Source organism: Anguilla rostrata, chromosome 10 (genome assembly GCF_018555375.3).
Source record: "Anguilla rostrata isolate EN2019 chromosome 10, ASM1855537v3, whole genome shotgun sequence".
In the NCBI taxonomy this organism is placed as follows: Eukaryota; Metazoa; Chordata; class Actinopteri; order Anguilliformes; family Anguillidae; genus Anguilla; species Anguilla rostrata.
Window position 1 is genome coordinate 17,744,600 of NC_057942.1, and position 7,482 is coordinate 17,752,081.

The following is a 7,482-nucleotide window of genomic DNA, read 5'->3' on the forward strand; positions in this document are numbered from 1 at the left end:
TCAGCAGTCACATCATCAATAAATACAAGGGAACCAGTTCCAGTGGCAGTCATACATGCCCACGCCATAACACTACCTCCACCATGCTGCACAGATTAGGTGGTATGCCTTGGATAATGAGCAGTTCCTCCCCTTCTCCATACTCTTCTCTTCCCATCATTCTGGTACAAGTTAACCTTTGTCTCATCTGTCTATAGGATGTTGTTTCAGAACTGTACAGGCTTTTAAAGATGTTTTTTGGCAAACTCTAATCTGGTCTTCCTGTTTTTGAGGCTTACCAATGGTTTACACCATGTTATAAACCCTCTGTATTTACTCTGGTTAAGTCTTTTGATTGTTGACTTTGACACCAATATGCCTACCTCCTGGAGGGTGTTCTTGATCTGGCCAACTGTTGTGAAGGGGTTTTTCTCCACCGTGGAAGTCATCCACCACAGTTGTTTTCTGTGGTCTTCTGGGCCTTTTGGTGTTCCTGAGCTCACCAGTGCATTCTTTCTTTTTAAGAATGTACCAAATAGTTGATTTAGCCACACCTAATGTTTTTGCTATCTCTCTGATGGGTTTTGTTTCAGCCTAATGATGGCTTGCTTCACCGACAGTGACAGCTCTTTGGACTTCATATTGAGAGTTAACAGCAGCAGATTCCAAATGCAAATGCCACACTTGAAATCAATTCTAGACCATTTATCTGCTTACTTGTAAATGAAATAATGAGGGAATAACACATACCTGGGCATGCAACAGCTGAGCAGCCAATTGTCCAATTACCTTTTGTCCCTTAAAAAAAAGGGGGGGGGGGGGCACATATAAAAAGTTCTGTAATTCCTACACCGTTCACCCGATTTGGATAAATACGTTCACCCGATTTGGTAAATACCTTCAAATTAAAGCTGAAGGTCTGCACTTTGAACATATTCATTATTTAATTTCAACTCCAATATGCTGTGGTAGACAGCTAAAATAACAATAACTTTGTCAATATCCAAATATTTATGGACCTGACTGTATATTATATATATGCAGTGAAAGGAATAATACATATGAATAAAATGTAGCCTATTTCATGCTGTTTTTTAAAATTTAGATGCCTTTTTAAATCATTACATCGGTAATCATATTTCCATTCTGAAACCGAACTAATCTCACATTCACTGGGTGATGGATCAAGGGGCAAAGGCTATTAACAGAATAACAAATATCATAATAATTATCTTTATATTCTATTGTATTAATCAAATTTGAAATAAAGGCTTTTCTTTTGAGAATTCCTACATTTCTGATATTTAGTTTAGGAATATACAAAACATAAATTGGCATACACAACCTGAGAGAGCCAATTATAAAATATATAATCAAGTTTTGACATTCCAAAAAAATCTATGGAGGAAGGCAATGATTCATGCACCTGAAGCCCAAGGCTTAATGATGAGCATACAATTCAAACAGAACTGGTCACTAGGTTTGAGGACGCTTAAGCTATTCTTTCAAGATAACTGAAGAGGAATACTCCAGTCATACTGCAACTAATAAAATCATGTTCAAATTTAAAATTCCTTTAATCATTCTGAAAAATCCCTTTCAAGCAACTGGAGGGTGGTTCAGAACAGTTTATGTCAAATCAATTACAAGAAAATCTCCTGCTTCTTTATCCTGTATCATACATGCAGTTTGCCTTTTTCCAAATGAAATTCACATTCGTATACTACAGAAGAACCATATTATTATTAAAACTAGGAAATGACTCATATACACAAAAGGTTAATCTCTCTGTAATAATATATCTGGGCAATGCACTGGCTAAAAGTCTTAGAGCTTCCAAACACACTGAAAAAATGTTTTAAAAAATTAAAATAAATAAATAAATAAATACGTTTGCTAAACTAACCAGTTACCCAACTCCCAAAATTGAAGATTAGGCTAATTTGCCTTTACCCAAATGGGGAACAGAACATTCTAAAATACTTTATATCTGCATGATTGTCCTCTGACAATTCAGGAGTGGGTACAAAAGCAGTCATGTGAGAGAAGTCATGGAAAACTGTTTTCTGCCAAGTTATCATCATTATCATCATCATCACCACCATACAGAACAGGGAAACTGAATTTTAGCTGTAATACATTTCAACTGGCATTCATACACACACACACACACACACACCAAACAACGTGTGCAATATATACTACATGGCCAACAATATGTGGCCAGAAATATGTGCAACATCTCATTCCAAAACCATGGGCATTACTATGGAGTTGGTCCCCCCCTCTGCTGCTATAGCAGCCTCCACTCTTCTGGGAAGGCTTTCACTAGACTTTGAAACATGGCTATGGGGATTCAGTTCCATTTGGCCGCAAGAGCAAAGGTCGGGAACTGATTTTGAGCAATAAGGCCTGGCTCGCAGTTGTCATTCCAATTCATCCCAAAGGTGTTTGACAGGATTGAGGTCAGGGCTTTATGCAGGCCAGTCAAGTTCTTCCACACCAAACTCAGCACATCATTTCTTGAAAGTAATTGCAAATACATGCAAATGTTTCTTAAATGTATTTTCAAATACATGTTGTAATTTAAATACTCAAATAGTATTTGTAAATTGAAATTGTGTAAATAGGTATTTGACCCAGGTCTGACACATGGCTTTACTCATGTGATTTTCAGTTTGCAGTCCATTCAGTAATAATATTTAGCATTAAAATATGATGGGAGAAAAAGGTTCCCACCAAAAGGTTTGGTTTATCATTCAGCTATAAGTACAGTACATAGCCAAATCACTAGTGAAATATACAGTCTGTACCTGTACCCATGGTACATTTACAGTTTGAAAGACAGTCTTATCCAGAGACCTGCAAAGAAGTAGAGCATCAAACTGTAACACCGTAGTCGGCAGGATTCGAACCTGCGCGGAGAAACCCCAATGTATTTCTAGTCCATCGCCTTAACCACTCGGCCACGACTACATTAGACAAACCCATACAAGCTGGTCTGAACTGGGGGTGGAAAGAGGACGATAAACAGCACTGGGAGGGTCACCCTGGTGTGGGAAAGCTTTATCGGCATGACGTACGTACATATATATCAAAAACATGAGCACAACAAACAATAAACATAAACAACTTTCTGTGTGTGTGTGTGTGTGTGTGTGGTATTTCTGCATGTTAGCTTGTGTAATGTCAGGTTTAAATGAAATAAAACAGTGAATACAATAATCTAAAAAATATCTCTCTCTCTTGCAAGATTAATAGATCACTAGCTAGCTAGCAAGAGAAATAAATAGCCAGAAAGAAAGCCAGATACAGAGATCACTAGCTAGCTAGCTGTAAGAGCTTCTCTTAGTCTTATGTAATAGCTTCTCTTTCTCACTAGCCAGCTAGCTAGCGATCTCTTACTGTCGTTAGCAACCAGCAGAGAACACTTGGCAACCACGCAGACAAGGCAGTCAAGTGGACACTAACTTCCACACCAAGGAACGTAACCGGAAACATAACCCCGGAAGGGAATAGATGGGATGAAATTTGTAGGGGGGATAAAATATGTTGTGACAGCACCGCGGGGTCTTTGATCATGCCTCTGCTGGTGCGTGTCCTCGGCAGTGATCATGTTGTGTACGGCCGGTGTATCAGGAGAAGTTGGGAGAGGAGCTGGCCATGGCGCTACAGTAGGAACGGGCTGAGCACTGGGCAGTAGGTAGGATATATGTAGGTAACCGTCACACTCAACACCAAGCTTTATATATGTGATTTTCAAGTAGAGCACAGTTTGCTGTCCATTTTGTAATAACACAAACATTAGCTATATATAACTTGAAATACACAGTTTGTACCTGTACCCACAATGCATTTACAGTTTGAAAGACTTATTCAAAGAGACCTACAAAGTTGTACAGCATCAAAAGGCGACAACGTAGTCGGCAGGATTCGAACCTGCGCGGGGAGACCCCAATGGATTTCTAGTCCATCGCCTTAACCACTCGGCCACGACTACACACAGACTACACATGCAGGTTAGACATGCAGAGAACTGGGCTGTATCCCTTAAAAACTGTTATAATCATTGTTTTCTTAAAATGTGTGTCTGTTCATAATTAATCAATATACCTTGGCAGTGATCTTGTTGTGTACGGCCAGCGCATCAGAAGTTGGGAGAGGAGCTGGCCATGGCGCTACAGTAGGAACGGGCTGAGCGCTGGGCAGTAGGTAGGATATATGTAGGTAACCCTCACACTCAACACCAGGCTTAACATATGGGATTTTCAGGCACAGCACAGTTTGCTGTTCTTGCTGTAATAATATTTAGTATTAAACTATGATGGAGAACTAGGTTTGCTACCACCCAGCTAAAACCTCCAGCTAGTCAGAACTTGATATGTACAGTGTGTACTTGTACTCACAGTACATTTACAGTTTGAAAGACACTCTTATTCAAATCGAACAACAAAGCAGTTCAGCATGAAAATGAAATATCGTAGTCGGCAGGATTCGAACCTGCGCGGGGAGACCCCAATGGATTTCTAGTCCATCGCCTTAACCACTCGGCCACGACTACATAAGAGCATCCCACACAAGCTGGTCTGAGCTGGGGGTGGAAAGAGGTCAATGAACAGCACTGGGAGGGTCACACTGGTGAAGCATCTGCACCACAACTCAAGGCTCCCCTTAGATTGAGTGCTGGACCAAGAACTGCACCTTTTCTTGTGAGAATAGGTATGGGAGCAGGAGCCAATCACGAGGCCATCTGGCCCGACCCAGCAAGGGAAAGGAGCCTCCTGACTGGTGGATGGCTATTTGTGACGTGGGTGTCCTTTGGACAAGCTGACCCCAGTTTGCACTGCTGCAGTGAAGCCAAAGAAAGTGAAGAAGTGCAGGGACAGCAGGGTCTTCGGACAGTTTGGGCTCAGGTTTAGGCAGGGCCTCTGTCTGGGCTATCTCTCGCCTCCTCTGCTGGTTCTCCCTGTGTAGCACCTCCTGCGCTTCGCTGAGTCGATTGATGTAGCCTAGGTGGTCCAGTCCATCTTGGCACATTTTGAACACTGTCCATGTTCCAGCACTGCCTCTTTAGTGTGCTGGACACCCATGCAATGCAGGAAGAACTTGTGCATGTCATTGGAGGCAATTTTGGGATTACTGTGGGCCTACCAGGATAAGGTGGGAGAGGAGATAACCATGGAACTACAGGAGGTAGGATGTATGTAGGTGACCCTCGCTCAACACAAGGTTTACATATGTGATTTTCAAGCACAGCTTGCTGTTTTATATAAATATGATGGGAGAAACAGTTTCCAACGAGGTCAAAGGTTTGTTTTATTCAGCTGTAAGTTCAGTTCATAGCCAAGTCGCTCAAATTTGTTCGTTTAACGTTACTAAGTGTACATGCAATCAATGCGAGAGCTAGCTTGTCACCCAGCGGGAAAAATATATACAGGCCTATACTATCTAGCTATAACCTGAAATATAGTTTGTATTTGTACCTATTCTAGCAGATGGATACACAATCAAGGTTAGACAGCTAGCAAATCTCTTTGATGCAAACATTTGTTTCTTAAATAGTAGGCCTAAACTTTGTTGGCTAACCAACCGACCAACAGTGATTTACGAACGAGCTAGCTTGCTGTTAAGAGCACAGTGTAACACGACGACTGCATCATTACATTGCTTTGCAAAAGTAATTCCACAACATTTTAGGCTACGTTTCAGGAGCTCTTTATGACTTCTTGATCTGTTCAACGACTTTTCCTCCATCGCTTTGTTAATTAGCGTATTGATTTTTAGAGCTATAGCCAACTTAAATATTTTCAACACGAGCAGATGCGGAAGGCATGAGGTAAACCATCTAACATGCAAATTAACTTCTTACCTTTAGCTAGCGATTAAACTAAATTGTATTATTATCTCATCATCTTTCTTCCAAACACCCAGGCCGTAGCCTACCCGTGGCGTCTTCAAATCTTTGCGCGCTACTGTTATGGGACTGGGAGCACTTATCTCATTGTTTGTTCAGGGACGCGTTCTCTCTCTCTTTTTTCACTCCAGAGGATATAGTCACTTAATTTATCAGAAGCAGCCAATGTGGATGCAGCAACTTTCTCATTCTGGATCGTACCGTCATTCCATTCGATTCCGCTAGTATTTTCGGGACTCTCCGATCAAAAAAGAAATAAATGCATTAAATTAAATATATTGGCTATGGGAGAAATGAATGGCTTTTTCATAATTCCTTTAAAACAATTTCTGACATTTGGACGTTTGTTTGTATTTGAAAAAAGAATACTTGTCTTCGCCCATTTTTTAATCATCTAAAAATTCAATGTAATTTAGAAAAGCTTTTTAAAAACCCCTACTGAAATAGCCTACTCTACCACAAAACATCGGCAATTTGGACCATGCGGGCGAATCTTGGCACATTTTTTAATTATACCCTTTCCATTAACTCTCCGTAATCGTAAATATTACAATATATTTCCCATCAGTAGCGTCACCAACCCTTTCTTCCAAACCTAGACCTGTGGCGTCTTAAAATCTTTGTGCGCTTGTCTGTATTAATATTAATACTGCCAATGCAACATTCGAAATCATGCACGGGGGACTTTAAATCATAACATGTTTTAATATCTAAAATGTAAAATACAACGAAATAACACAAAACAAACAAAGATCTGACAGATAAAAATAAATCATTTTTCTTGTTTTAGCTTTAGTCATATATGCAGAAAAAATAGTCTTCAGGAAAATGTAAAATCTTTAAAGTTCATGTTAAAAAATAAATAATTCAGTACTGTGTGATCCAATAGAGCGAACAAGCTAGACTGAGCTACCCGTAATTTGTCTGAACATACCACACTTGTTACAATTTGATGGACGCCCAAGTGATTTACGACGTAGAGCATCAAAACACGGCGTCATAGTCGGCAGGATTCAAACTTGCAGAAGGAGATTTCCAGTACATCGCCTTAACCACTCGACGACCACAGGAAAGCTCCAACTATTGCTTAGTGATTCAGCGACTTGTGCTGGATCCACAGCAGTTCTTTTTACAAGTTTCTGACTGCCTACGTCCATAATTTATCAATATAACGCTACTAAAAGAGGGACCTCCCTCTATCTTCTGAGTTGGAGTGGGTAGCCATTGCTACACTGCCAATTTCGCTCTAACACAATTCCAGTGTTGCTTTATTTCTAAACTCCTTTTCATACCCGTGCCAGCACTCTCTTGTCAATCTGTTCACTCGTGTGTCTAGGGCCCAGGTGATGGTTACCAATGGAACACCACAAAGAAGGGATACGACATCATGTTAATAGTACTGTCGCTGGACTGACTCGCTGCTGGTAGCGAGTCGTATCTGAGTATTTATTTATTTTTGTGGTGACAACAGTAGCTACAAAATGTTAAAACAACCTTCACTAGACCTAAGCAGGAGAAAAAGATTTCATTTTTTAAACCGCGTTTGCCATGTAGTATGTAAAAATGGACACCATTACCTATGGTCCTTC

At 40.4% G+C, this 7,482-nt stretch overlaps 3 non-coding genes across 3 annotated transcripts; all 3 read right to left on the reverse strand.

The window, feature by feature from the left end:
• Positions 1 to 2,873: 2,873 nt before the first annotated feature.
• On the reverse strand, positions 2,874 to 2,955 carry trnas-aga (transfer RNA serine (anticodon AGA)). The gene has a single exon. It is a non-coding gene; the product is annotated as a tRNA-Ser (tRNA).
• A 942-nt stretch (positions 2,956 to 3,897) lies between these two features.
• trnas-aga (transfer RNA serine (anticodon AGA)) lies at positions 3,898 to 3,979 on the reverse strand. Its single transcript has one exon. It is a non-coding gene; the product is annotated as a tRNA-Ser (tRNA).
• Positions 3,980 to 4,458: 479 nt separating this feature from the next.
• Positions 4,459 to 4,540, reverse strand: trnas-aga (transfer RNA serine (anticodon AGA)). Its single transcript has one exon. It is a non-coding gene; the product is annotated as a tRNA-Ser (tRNA).
• Between the last annotated feature and the right edge of the window lie 2,942 nt (positions 4,541 to 7,482).